Source organism: Corvus moneduloides, chromosome 28 (assembly GCF_009650955.1).
Source record: "Corvus moneduloides isolate bCorMon1 chromosome 28, bCorMon1.pri, whole genome shotgun sequence".
NCBI classification, from domain to species: Eukaryota; Metazoa; Chordata; class Aves; order Passeriformes; family Corvidae; genus Corvus; species Corvus moneduloides.
The window spans coordinates 3,424,409-3,438,573 of record NC_045503.1 but is presented as its reverse complement, the minus strand read 5'-3'; positions in this window follow the sequence as shown (position 1 = coordinate 3,438,573).

The window sequence follows — 14,165 nt, the reverse complement described above, 5'->3', positions numbered from 1 at the left end:
TGCAAATCCAATTTCCTGGAAGTGTTGCCTGTCCAGCAGCACAGCAGGGATAGTGCCACATGGAAATGCCATGGGGGAGGAGTGATGTGAGGAGTGGTGCTGCCCTCCTTCCTTCACCCCGTGCCATTTCCACATACACATGAACCTCTCTCCTGCCTCCGGCACATCCCGCAGCCAGACAGCTCCTTCCACGGCGCCAGGGGCTTCTCTGGGGATCCCCACTTTGCTGTGGTGTTTGTCGGGACCTTTCCCAGTCCCTGCACTCATGGCCCGTTTCCAGGGCACACGGAATTGCCCAGAGCCGTGCAGCAGCCGAGCCCAAACCTGCTCAGCAGCCCCAGCACCTGCTGAGGAGCCAAGGGCAGGCAGCCCCCGCCCCGGGCACTGCTTTGATGAGGTTCCCAAATCCCGGAGCAGCTCCTCCGGTGTTACCGCTGCGGGCCAGGGCTGGGGAGGGGAGTCCCCGGGGGGAGGACAGGGCAGTGGGTGCCACGTCTCGTGTTCTGGGGCTGTGTTTTACCCTGGACTGGGAGGGAACAGAACCCTCCAGGCAGCGCCCCCGCCCGCTCCGGGCTCCAGCACCGCGTTCCTGCCCCCAAGCCTCGGCGAAGCCCCTGGGACCACCCTCCCTGCTCCCAGGCACAGCGGTGGGAGAGCTCTGCACGCCCCAGCACATCCTGCACGGCGCAAGAGCCGCCTCCTCTGCCTTTGTTTTTGCTGGGATTGCAGGAAAGGAGGGAATGTGAGGCTGGACTGAAGCAGGGCTCATCCCTGCGCCTCCACCCCATCCATCACCAAACCTCTGGCTCCTTCCTGGTTTCCCTGCAAGATCAGCTTATACCACGAGCAGGGAGGTGCCACAGGGAAGGCACACGGAGTCTTCCCAGCACGGGAGCCCTCACTGCCCCCAGCACAGGAACCCTCGGTGTCCCTGGCATGGAAGCCCTCGCTGTTCCCAACGTGTCTGGCCCATCGCAGCCTTGGTCCAGCCTTGGACCCAGGAGCAAGGAGCAAAACACCAAACCATGGCTGGATTAGGGAACTGGCAGTCCCAAAGCGCCCCAGGGAAAAGAATATTCCCTTCTCCCTTACTACAGTCCCCGAGGGAGTTGCTCATCCAGCTTTGCAGTTGGAAAGAAAAGCCCTGACGCAATCCCGCCGTTGCCATGGCGAGGAGCGCGGCCGCTGCGCTTCCCTGTGACCGGGATTTACCGGGTTGTAGGACAAAGCCACAGGGAACGGGGGGGACAGGATCCGCGGGGATCAGATCCGTAGCAAGTGGGGGAAACCGATCCACAGAGAGCAGGAGGATCGGATCCACAGGGAGTGGGGGGATCGGATCCACAGGGAGCAACGGGATCGGATCCACAACAAAAAGGTGCACGAGATCAGGGCTGGGACACGTTGCCCGGAGGTGACGGGGGGTGGTGGTCACAGCAGCGTCGGGATACCCAAACTGGAGTATTAGGAAATGAGCTGAGGTCAGCGGGGATTCGGGATCAGGGATACCGGTGCACCCAGCTGGAGTCAGGGCAGGATTCAGAGCTGGGAATGCCGGTGCACCCCCAGTTGAGGTCAGGGGGAACTCAGGGTTGGGAATGCCGGTGCACCCCGGCTGAGGTGAGGAAGATGGTGAAAATAAGCATGTGGTAACCATGGCAACCATGTAACTGCCTTGGCACTGAGCAGCAGCTTTATCAGGGCTGGTGCTTCCCAAACAGATTATGGGAAACCAAATCCTGTGTGTCAGACCGTCCCTACCTGCCCAGAAACAACTGCACCCAGCGGCTCCAGCAGCAGCCTCATCACTCCTCACGGGCCACACTAAGGTGTCACTGTGACATTTTTGCCCTTTTCCACCAGCACTCCCAGCTCACCAGCACAACATTCCAGCCACTGTCACACATCACTGCTTTTCCAGCACAAACCCTTAACCTCCCAGCCCTGCTACACCGTAGAGCCTGGCCATGCCATGGGCAGCATGGTCCAGGGCAGCAGCACTGGCTGCTCGCTCCCACGAGACCCAAAACTTCTGGGAAAACACGGGTAGGGGCTGCTCCAACTACTTCCCTGTGGGTGGGCTCTCCCCTACATCTGCCAGGGTCCCCCTGCATGGAACGCAGCTGCTCCGGTGTGGGAAAAGCAGCAGCGCCAGCGACGTGCACTTTCTCGCTCCCACCTTCCCTCCTGTCACCCTCCCGGCTGCATTAAGGACTCAGCTCGGTTATATAAGCACTCATTAATCATCGTCTAAGAGTATTTGCAGCATCGAGTTCTTAAGGGCAGGAGATGCTATCCCAAGGACAGGACAAACAGCCTCTGACCGCCTGACACCGGGTGACCTTGCAGGACAGAGGGCTGCGGACGCAGGAAGAGTTTATCACAGTCTGCAGGGGAAAAGCTGCCAGGAATCAGGAACATCGTATCCCTCCCCAGCAAGGGGTAAAGTACACACCGAGGGGGGCCAGCCCAGGTGTTGAGGGAAACTGGAGCTTTTCCAAACCCTTCGGGCTCCTCCACACATTCCCTCAGGCACTGCCTCACATTGGGGTTTGCTGCCACGATATGCAGGGTAGCCTTTGGTCCAGCTCCTTCCACAAGGGTGCTGGGGCTCCCCAGAATCCCGGTGTCCCCCCCCTCGCTCCCTCTGCTCCTCAGCAATTCACTGCGTGCTGCTGTTTCCCTGCAAGGACACGTGAATCACCTTGAGCCCTCCCCGAGTGATTTTATTGCCATCGGCACGAGGGGCGGCCCGGCGGAGCGAGCCGGGATCTGCGGGAACAGCCGCGGTTGCAGAAATCCCTGAACTGCAGCATCAACGTTTTTTCCTGCCCAGAAGGTTCCCGCGCCCTCGCATGAGCTCATCCTGCACCGTCCCCTTTCTGCGCCTCCCGTAACCCAACCTCTCCCAGCCCCGCGCCGCAGAGCAGGAATGAGACACGACAGCGGAGCAGATTCTTGGCTCCCTGGGTCACTCTCCCCGCGCTGCCTCTCGGGAAGCTCCAAGTCATGCGACTCCTTCTCTTTTTTTCCCCTTAAGGTGGGGAAACGAGTCGGGAAAGTTCCCCCGCTCTCCCCCCTCGCGCTGATCCGAATGGAGGCAGGTAGAGACAGCGTCTCTGCCTCCAGCAGCACCACACCTGCCCTGGGAGCCGGGCGTTCCACAGGGAAAGGCCGGATCCTGGCACTGCACAGGATGGTGCCACCCAGCACAGCTGCCCTGAGACAGGGGAGCGACTCCTGGAGCAATGAGCTTTTTGGGGGAGCTTGGCAACGCTCCTGCCAGAGCAGCCAAGACCCCCAGCGCCCATCGGGGTGAGCTGAAGGGAAGCGAGGGCTGATCTCCCCACTGCCACCTCCTCGGGATGGCAGCGCCACGTAGCCCCGCACCGCTGGAAATCCTCCTCCCACAATCCCCAAAAGCGCTGGAAGAGGCAGCTGGCTGCTCCCAGCAGCCCGGAGCTGCCCCAGAAAGCTGAGCTCCCCCGGCATCGCTGCCGTGCCGGGAGCTGGACGTGACCTGCTTCCCAACGCAGCGGGATGGAGGATGGGATGGAGCTGCGGGATTCATGCCAGCCCCACGTCCGCGAGAGCAGCGGGGGCCACCAAGAACTGACACCAGCCCCCCCGCAGGCTGAGCCCCTTCCCCATGGCTCTAAAAGCCCAGAAAATGCTTCATTCCCTCCCGGCTGCTGCGTGACCCCATCGCAGCTGGAGGGGCACAGGGTGGAGGGGGATTTCATCTTTAGCAGCGTCTCAGAGCCCCCGCCCCTGCTGCCTCACACTGGCAGTCCCTCACCCCAGCCCGGAGGGTTCTGGTGTGGGCCGGGGGCTGGCAGAGAGAGCTGCCATTGTTCGGCACCCAGGGGGTCCCTGCCGCGGCCCCCCGGCAGCGTCCCACGGGTGCCGGGGTGCTGAGCGCTGCCGTGGCCGTGGCAGCAGAGGGCAGCCACGCTACACGCACCGATCCTGCCCACGCGGCACCGCACGCGTGTGCCCACACAGCCCACGCGTGTGCCGCGGCTGCGCTGCACTCACCGGCAACCCCGTGTCACCCCCTGCCCTGGGGTCCTGCCCGCGTTCCCCTCCAGCTCCCGGCTGCAAACCAGGCTGATCCTGGCACCCAGCACCCCCTCCGCACCCCACAATCCCACCACAGGGCTGTGGGCACCAGCAGCATCAGGCTCTGCCCACGTGCACAGGGTTGAACACGTGTGGCCGCGGCAGACGTGGGCTCCCCACGTGGACCCCCAAGTGCAGTGGTCGTGGGTGGCCTGGCAGAGGGTGCAGGGCACAGCAGGAGCTGCCTGGGGACAGGCACTGCCTGCCCGAGCCCTCCAGCCTCATGCAGAGCTGGTCACAGGGCTCATCCCGGGGTCTGCAGCCACCCAGCTGTTCTGGAGGCAGTGGGTGGTCCCGGGGCTTCCCTGGCACACGGCCCAGTTCTGGCCCCCACCCCATACTCCACTCATGCACCAGAGCCCCACACACACACCAGACCTCCCGCAGCCCCCCCAGTGGGGTCCCACTGCCTGTGCGGTGCAGTCACCAAAAAATGCTGGGTCCCCCAGCCCCCCTGCACAGAACATACGTGTGCAGGAACTCACACACCAGGTACCTGCACCCCCATCCCAGCGCAGAGGCTGCTGCCGGGTGTGTGTGGGGTCACCTGCCTGCAGAGCCCCACACGTGTGTGACCACAACCAGGGTGTGACGGTGCTGGCTGGACCCAGCACCATGCGGGAAGGGGCAGAGGTGGTGGCAGTGTGAGATACCCCCCATCCCCAAGCTGCCCCTGTCCCCAGGTGACCGTCTGTGGAAAGGTGAATCCCATGCCGCCACTGCCTCGGTTTCCCTCCCGGCACTGCTGCAGGAAGAACCAGACAGTGTCGAGGGCCCTGTCTGCCAGCAGTGCCCCAGGGTGGGGTCCCTGAGCCCCCACAGCCCTGCTCATGCAGAGCACATGTCAGTTCTTGCATGTGTGCACACCCAGACACGCGTGCACATTCTGTGCCGGCACCGTGCACGCACATGTGCAACCGCACACCGGGAAATCCCACACCTGTGCCACCACACACCTGGAAAGTCACATGTGTACAATCCCACGCGTGGATCCAGCCGGCCCCCCCCTGCCCTGCCGTGGGCCTGGGCCCCTCGGCAGCCCCGCACCCGCTGCGCCCCATTGCAGCGTCGCCGTGGCAACGCTCCAGATTTATCAATGGAGACACTGCGGAAACGCTCTGGGGGAGGCGGGAGGGAGGGGTGTTCTGTGGGAGCTGGCAGGGGACAGACGGACAGACGGATGGCTGGGGGGGCTGGGGTGCAGGACAGGCTGTCGCACTTGCAGAGTGATGCACACGCGTGTGCGTGGGTGCACTGTGCACACACACGTGTGCGAGGGGAGCTGCAAACGAGGGCGGCTGAGTACTCTGGCTCTTCCCTGCACACCTTCCCCAAGGTTTCCCCAGCCCCTGGGCACAGCCCTGGGGGCTGGTGGGGGGGCTCTGTGCCCTGTGTGGGTGCAGGGAGAGGGTCCTGAGGTGAGGCAGCCACTCCCTACCTGCATCCCTGCCTGATCTCCTGTCCTTGTGGCTGCTGAACAGCAGCAAGGGACAGAGCCAGCAGCTCCCAGCTCTGAAGGGGGCCAGGGCCGATCCAGGAGGGGGGAACCCTGATCACAGGGAAATGGCCAACAGGTACCAGGGGTTATCAGGGCTGCGGGGCTCCCCCTTCCTGCGGAAGTGCTGCTGGTTTCACACATGGGTCGTGACTCAGGCACCCGACTCTATTCCTGTCCAGTCCCTGACTCAGCGTGTGGCTCCAGGCAGGACACACTCACGCCAGCCCCAGACAGCCGGCACGGGGAAGAGGAAGCAGCTCAGGGACTCCCAGAGCAGCAGTGTCCCCACCCAGTGTGGGCTCCTTGCCCTGTCCCCCCACAGCAAGGCAGGAGCACCCAGGGCACCTGCGCTGACCCCCAGCCCTGCAGCCTTTGGCCTCAAAGGCTCTCCCTCCTGTATGAGGCACCCGGATGCCGTGGGGATGGGCACAGCTGCCCACACCCTGCACCCAGCAGGGACCTTCCCGGCAGCTGTTCCAGGAAGGGCTGGAGAGGAGGAGACGGGGATGGGATGGCGGGTTCACACCAGCTCAGCACTTTCACAGCTCTCGCCAGCCCTGGCACACCCGGCTCATCACATGCCTGCTCACACCCACCCCCCGCGCCTGCCCCGGGCCCCCAGCCAAACCCACAGCAGAAAGGGTGGAAAAAAAATCCAGTAAGCGACTGACCGTTTTCCAGCTTCACCACAAAACGTTCCTGACGTTCTGGGTGCGTGCGTGCACGAGGTCCCAGGTCACAAGGTGCTGGCAGTGGTGGCACAGCCCCACTGAGGATTGAGGACATGATGGACCCTGTGCTGGGGCACAGCATCACTCACAGTCCCGCAGCACCGGCCACACACTGGCTCTGCCCTGACTGCAGCAGGGCTTGGGGAAGCACTTTTGGGCTGAGAACAGACAGAACTGGCTCAGTAATGAGACCTCCAGGTCAGGGGTTGCAGGAGCAGGACAAGCCAGAGCCAGGCAGTCAGCTGCCACTCCAGAGCTCGCTCCCAGCCCAGTGGGCACGTAGCCGAGCCGCAGGGTGCCCGGGCAGGCCGGTCATGCCGTGAACCGGGCAGTTGCCTGCAGTTGGGTTTTACGCCTGCCGGCCCAGGGAGAGGCCGCACAGCCCCAGCCCAGGTGAGCCTGGACCATGGAAATCCCCAGCTGCCAGAGCCAGGTGCCTGGCCCTGGCCACTGCAGCTCCTGCAGCGAGGGCAAAAGGCAGGTGTTCGGAGATCCCCGGAATTTCCAGTGCCCATCAGCCCCTGCCCCGCATTCAGGACCCTCGGGTCTGTCCTGCTGGCTGCAGGGCAGGGGTGCCCCGTGCACCTGTGTGTGACACCGCACGTGGCAGCAGCTCCGTGACTGCTCCCGATGCCGTGATCACTGTGGGAGATCAATGACCAGGGTGCACCAGCAGCTCCCTGGTGCCGGGACGCGGAGGAAGCTGCCACCGCAGCTTCACACGGACTCGCCTGTTTGTTTGTTTAACACATGAGTCATTCCCCGATCACGGTGTCCCCGATCAAGGCGTCCCCGTCCCCATGTCCCCATCCACACTCCACACCTGCCTGTGCTGACTCACCAGTGGGCATGACCCCCCCACTGCCACCCACTGGCCCCCAGCCCCACCGAGGGGGCTACAGCCCCACAGAAACACATGGGATCCGCTCAGGAAGGCAAACGCCGCCGTGCTCAGCAGCCCCTGGGAGCTGGCGAGGGCCAGGGTTAAGAGGGTTTGGCTGAGGGCAGCAGCAGCAGCAGCACCGTGCCAGGTCACGGGCAGTGACATGGGGGCAGGAGGCCACAAGGTAGCGTGGGCAGAGTGGGTCAGGGTGAGCTCGGCAGAGCCGGGGTGGCTGCATCAGTCATTGTGAAAGTGAATCTGGTGAGCAGGGCCTGGGAACCGGTGAGCGGGAAGGGGACAGCTGCTGCACCTTGCTCTGACTCACAGAGGCTGCCCGTGCCGTGGCACCACGTCTTGGGCACTGCGTGGCACCACCAGCACAGCACCCTGGGCACTGTACAGTGCCACTGACCCCCAGCACAGTGCATGGCCCTGCTGGCTCCTGGCACAGCACTCTGGGCATCACATGGCACCACTGATTACCTTCCTCTGCAGCCACTTGACCCTGCCCAGGTCCACAGTGCTTCCTGCATGATACTACAACACCCCAAACCCTTGCCCAGCACTGGGCTGAGAGCCAGAGCAGCTGCGGAGCCCGGTGCTAGCGGTGGCTGAGCGCCAGGGGCAGGTGGAGCTGCAGCCACAGCCCAAATCCACGGCAAACCCTGGGCAGGTGGAGCAGCCCTGGCCCCCCACGCAGAGAGGACGCTCCCGCCCCCCGGCTGGAGCTCGGGGTAGCGCCTGGCACCGCTGCCCGGGGGTGGCAGAGCCGGAGCCGCCCGAGACACCCAGGAAACGTGCCCGATCCGGAACCCCACGCCCAGCTGGGGCGGGAGCTGGGGCGTGCGCGGTGCCACCCCGAGCCCGGGGCATCTTCCTCCTGCACGCCCGAAGGCACCGGTTCCCAGGGACCCCGCCGTCCCCACGGCCCAGGGAAGGGACCCGTGCCGCCAGCACGGCTCCGAGCAGCCCCACGGGGACCCCCAGCACCCCCACTCGCGTCCCGCCGGGCCGGCCGCAGGTCCCGCGGGCTCCACGTGGCCGCGATGGCCGGAGCGGCCGGGGGGTGGGGAGCGGCAGGAATCCAGGACTGAGTCACGGCTTCCTCTTCGAGCCCGTGAGTCATCCCGGCAGCGCCAGGCGCCCGGGCCCGGCGTGCGGAGCCCGCGACGCGCACACGTCTGCATGTGAGGGCAACCCCCGCGTGTAGGGGGGCTCTGCACACCCGCCCCGGCGGTGGGCTAGGTGCAAACACTCACACGGATGTGCCCGAGGGCACAAGCACCAACACACGTGTGCACACGTGTGCTCTTGACTGCCCATGTCCTCCACATGCACAGATTCGGTCGGGAGAGCCCGTCTGTGCAAGGCACACGCGAGTGCAGCCGTGTGAGGATCCATGCTCAGCCCCACGCTGATCTGGGGCACTGCCCTGTCACGCTTGTACATCGGCCTGTGGGGCTGGGGCTCACCTGTGGGGCTGCAGCGGCAGCTTCTCCTGCACCTGTGGTTGTGGCTTCTCACTCCCGATGCCCTGGAGAGGAAGAAGAGGCCGTGGGGAGAAGCTGTGTCCAGCTGCAGCTCCCCGCTGTGCCCCTGCTGCATGCCAGAGCTTTCTGCCACCACCTGCACAGCCCCCTGTGCAATAGGTGTCCACAGCACCACATCTGTCCTCCCCACACAGTTGGACCTGAGGTGCACAAAAGGATGGCTGCAGGGTCTACACAACCCCCCACACATGCAGCCGTGGGTGCACACGTGTGACCTGCACACACCCTCACATGCAGGCCTGGGACAGCCCCTCTGCCACCCGGCAGTTCGCACCCACAGCTCCCCGCTGGCACTCAATGCACTCCACAGGAGGTTTCGGGGTGGTCGCCCCCACTCTGGGGGAAAAAACTGCACTCTGCAGAGCCGGAGCTCAGTGCCACGACCACAGAGACAGGGGGTGGGCTGGGAGCGGGGGGTGGGGAGGGAAGGTCAAGGTTATGCTGCGCCAAGCCCGGCCCACGATGGAAACCGCCGGGGCCGGGCTCCTACCCCAGCCCCGGGGAGCGAAGGGGGGCCCTCCCCGCCGACGTGGCAGCCGCTGCCCGAACCTCGGCGGGACTGAGCCGGCGGGAGCCCCCCCTGCCTGCAGCCGTGCGAACGAAGGGACCCCCGGGCGGAGCCCCCCGGGCTCTTGTCGCCAGGAATCCCCCCCCATACACACACAGAGGCTCACGGACCCCGGGGCGGTCCCCGGCCCCCCCAGCGCTCCGGCTGTGCAGTGGGAGCGGGGGGGGGGGCGGTTGCTACGGTAACGGGGCTCCCCGCGCACCGGGATGAATGGGCCGGGAGCGCGCGCGATCTATGAATGAACGAGCGAGGCCGGCAGCACGGAAAGCCCGGAAGGGAATACGGAGCGGAGCCTGAGGCCCAGTCCCGCCTCCCGGCCGGGACCGCCGGTCCGCGGGAAGTTCCCGCCCGCCCCGAACCCCCCCCGAGCTGCGACCTCAGCTGTGCCGGGAACCGGGGTTGGGACTCGTGGGGTGCCTGGTGCCGTCCCGCTCCCTGCCCGCTGATCCAGGCCGGGCTTTGCCGCCGCGGCGGGCAGGGGTCCGGCGGGCCAGGGGGAACACCCGGCCCGGATCCGGCGGGCGGAGGGGAACGGGGCAGGACCTGACTGTGCCCCCGGCCCGGGACAGCCCCAGACCTCGGCGCTCCTGTGGCCAAGGGGCTCCAAAGCTGGACCTCACCTCGTTCACCCCTGGTACCCCCAGGGCTGATCCCGGTCATGGCTGGGTGCTGCTGCTGGGACTCCCGACGGGACCCCGGCCGCGGGCTGCCCTTCCGGGCTCTGGGGTACCCAGGGCAGAGCGAGGGGGTCCCTGGGGGAGCCTTGGCTCCTTCGGGCCCCGTCCCTGCCAGCCGCTGGGCCCCTCACCTCCGCCCCTGTAAGCGGTTCCCAGAAAGCAGGATGGGAGGGGGGGCAGGATGGAGGCGGGGGGGGCAGGATGGGGGGAGCAGGGCGGGGGGGCACCGCCTCATCTTCCCAGCAGGGCCTGGGTCAGCCCTGGGTGTCACCGTCCCCCAGGACAACCCGTTCCCAGCACAGGCCAGGGGCGGGGAGTGGGGAGGGGGCATTCCTGGGCTGCCTGGGGGCTGAGTCACCCCCGGCCAGCGCGGCCACTCGCACACGCGGAGACACGCCACGGCCACACACACACAGCGTGTGCACGGCGCAGAGCACACAGGGACACACGCATGAGGCCGGGTACAGCGACATGAGCGTGCCACCGCCGTGCACCTGGGGACACACGAGCGGGCACACGCGGTGACATGCGTGGGAACACGCGGTGACACACGCAGCTTTGGACACACAGAGACACAGCATCCGTTCTCAGGGAGCGTGTGCACACACAAGCACACACACGCACGCACACATGGATTTGGGGGCGGTGCAGGCACGTGCCCCTCGCAAACCCCCTCCCCGCATCTCCTGAGCATCCTCCAGCTGTGACCAGCACATGTGGGAACCTCGCCCAGCACCCCGTTCCTGGGCGATGGAGGCCGGGGGCTCGGAGGGGGGGCCCCGGGAGCCGGTTGCGGGGGCGTGCGGCCGAGCGTCGCCGGGGCTGCGTCACCGCGCTGACGCACCGTCGCTACCTGTGGGTCCCGCTGCTATAAATAGCCCCGCGCACGCCCCATCTGCCGCTCGCACGGTGCTTTGTGGCGGGGGGGACACCCCGCTCCGTGCTCCCCGAGCCACCGGGGCCCAAGGTCCAGGTGGCCCCATGCCAGCCCCTAAAATCTGAGCGGTGGCCGCGGGGGTAGCGCGGCGGTGGTGGCACTGTGCCACCTGGCAGGGCCTGGGCTGGCAGGGCCAGCACGGACGTCACGAGAGCTCCTCGAGGTCTTCATAAACACGGTGACGCACCGGTGCTGCCCTCTGGCCCCGTGTCCCCACCAGCCCCGTGTTTGCCCTGGCCCCACTGCCCGGGGCCGTGGTATGGGGACGAGACCCCCAGGGCACAGGCTGTGGGTTTGGGGTCACACAGGGGTCACCCCTCAACCGTGCCAGTGTCACCGGGGCCACTGAAGTGCCATCTCCTGTGGATGCCAGCTGTGAGGGGCTGAGCCGGTGCCCCCTCCCACAACACCTCAGCTGATAGATGCCTTTGGGGGGTTCTCCAAAAGGAGGGGAGAAGAGGGATTTGGGGTCTTTTTTGCTGGCAAGGGCGGGCAGCCAGGCTGGGATGCCCAGGGCGACCAGTATCGGTTCCCAGCGCAGCTTCTGCTGCTGCTCTGTCCCCGCTGCGACCTCGGCCGCGGCGGGTGGGGGTCCGCGGGGATGGGCTGGCGCCGCGCCCCCGGCCCCACCGCCCCCGTGATGTCACCGCCCAGGCACGCCGGGCTCCACTGGCCGAGGCTGCCGGCCAGGCTGGGGGAGCCGGGGAGGCCCCGGGCTTGGCCAGGACAACGAGGGGACCCTCTGCCCCACGATGGGCTGGGAGGGAGCCGGGGCCGGGGTTGGGGGGGCTGTTGTGCACGCGTGTCTGGCTGTGTTCCACGTGTGTACGCGTGCACTGCACACCGGCTGTGTGTGCACCCCCACAGCCCAGCCCAGGGGGGCTGCAGCCCCTCGCAGCAGCCGGGGTGCTCAGCCCTCCTCCGGCGACCCCCAGTCCCCCACAGCAGCCTGGGCACGCCGGGGCTGCCCCCGCAGCGGGGCTGTGCTGCACACGCGTGCACAGTGGCTGCGAGCTCCGCCTGCACACGCGTGTGCAAGGGCCCGCGTGGGACAGTGGGAGGCTGTGGGGAGCGCCGGGAGGCCGCGGCCGGCGGGCGGGGTGAGACATTCCTCACGGCGCTTGTTATTTTATCTGGTTCAAAGTCAGTTCCTGGAATGTTTTTAATTCCAGGATCCATCCCTGCGCCGGCAGCTCCCGGCCACCCCCCGCGGCCACCTCTGCACCCCACACCGGGACTGCCTGCCCACAGCCCGGCCCCACGGCAGCACCAGGGCCCGGTGTGGGGACTCAGCCTTTTGGGGGCCTCTGCACCCTCCGGGACACCCAGAGGGCACCCATGGGTGCCCCAGCCTCGGTGGGTGCCCCAGAGCTGGGTGGTGGGGGAACCGTCTGCAGCCCCACGCAGGGGCCTGGGCTCGCCCCCACCTGGGACCCCACTGCAGCAGACGCCGTGTTCCCAACTCGTGCCAGGGACACGCAGCAGCGCGTCGCCCACCCGGCGTCTGGCACCGCCGCGCCAGCCCCGTCTCTCGCCCGCAGCCAGCACCGGGTGCAGCCGGAGGAATTCCAGGGGGCTGTGGAGCTGCGGCTCCGTGATGCACCCCACGCCATGAGGGAGCTTGAGGCGGCCGCGGGGGTCCCATGACCATGGGGACGCGGGGTGGGCACACAAGGCACAGCCACCATCCTCGGCCGTGGGGTTCACGGGCACACACGGGGTTCACACGCGTGTTTGCAGGCGGGGGGGTGCAGGCAGGCACTGCGGGGAGGCCGGGTGTGTTTGTGGGGTGCAGGGTGCAGTGGGTGGGCGTGCAAGGGCTGGGTGTGCAAGGATTGACGTGCAACCCCACGCATGCCTGCGCCGGGGTGTGCCCGGCACCGCGGGGCCGCGGCGTGGCCGGCGCCGTGGGCGTGCGCGGGGCCCACGGGTGTGCCGGCAGCCCTGGGAGCCGCGGCAGCTGTGGGTGTTTCCTGGCGCACCCTCTGCGGCAAGGGCTGGGCAGAGGGACAAGGGGGGGCACCCGGTCCAGCTGTCCCCACCCACCGGCCGTGGGTGCATGGACACACAGTCCTGCGCACGGACACACCTGCCAGGTGACACCCACGCTGCCCCCACTGCGGGCACCGCACCGCAGGCACAACGATGGTGCTGTGGATTGCTCCATACTGGGAGCACTGGGATGAGCACAGGCTGGCAGGAGGGCCGGGTGATGGCAGGGCTGGGGGCAGTGGGGAGAGGAGCCAGGATGGGGTGCAGGGCGTGTGAACCACCCCCGGCACCTGGGCTGGGCAGTGAGGGGGGTTCTGCCCAGCCTCGCCCACCACCAGCGATCCCTGTGTTATCAGCAGCATCTGGGGGCCCTGGGCGCGGTGATGTCACCCTGTGGTGTGGCACGATGCGGTGCCCCATGTCCTGGCTTGTCTCCTGCCGTGCCACAGACACCTCCTGCGGGCGCCTGGTCCGTCTTGTGCCATGAAGCTCTGCCATGGCTCAGGGCCAGGCCTGTCCCAGCTCACACCCTGCAGCACCCCCTGCTCCCCCGGGACCCCCAAACCCTGAGCTGAGCCCATGGGGAGGCAGCAGCTGTTGGAACCCCCCAAAGATGGACTGGGTGCTTGTCCCTGCGTGCACACGCGTGTGCGTGTCCCCCGCGTGCCCTCCCGGCAGCGATTGCCTTACAAGGCCGCCGTGTTGCTCCTGCCGCGGTCGGCGGCTCTTCCCGTTGCCAAATTTGGCACGGGCCGGGGGTGTGGGGGGGGCCCGGGGGCTGCCGGGGGGGGGCCCCGAGCTCTGCTCTACCCGAAATGACGTCAAAGCGGGGCGCGGGGTGCCCGGTGTGGCACAAGTCACCGCAGGAACCTGAGCTGCTTCCGCTCCCGCCCGGCTTCCTCCGGCGCTCGGCTGCTCCTGGGGGTTCAGGGTCCGGCCAGGCCCCCCCAGCCCCACACTGGGCCCCCCGGGTGTTCCCCATAGGAAGAGCCCCTGGCCTCCCATCCTGTGTGTGAGATGCCGAGTGCCCCTTGGAGCTCTGGATTGTTCTCCGTCCCCAGTCCCCCCGGGGTGTAGGGACAAGGCTGGGACATGGCAGAGGGGATATGGGCAGCCACTCCTGCCCCCTCCCCAAATAACAGCTCCATAGCCCAGCTCAGCGCCCAATCAGGATTCACCCCGCCCCAGGTGTGCCTGGAGGTGACAG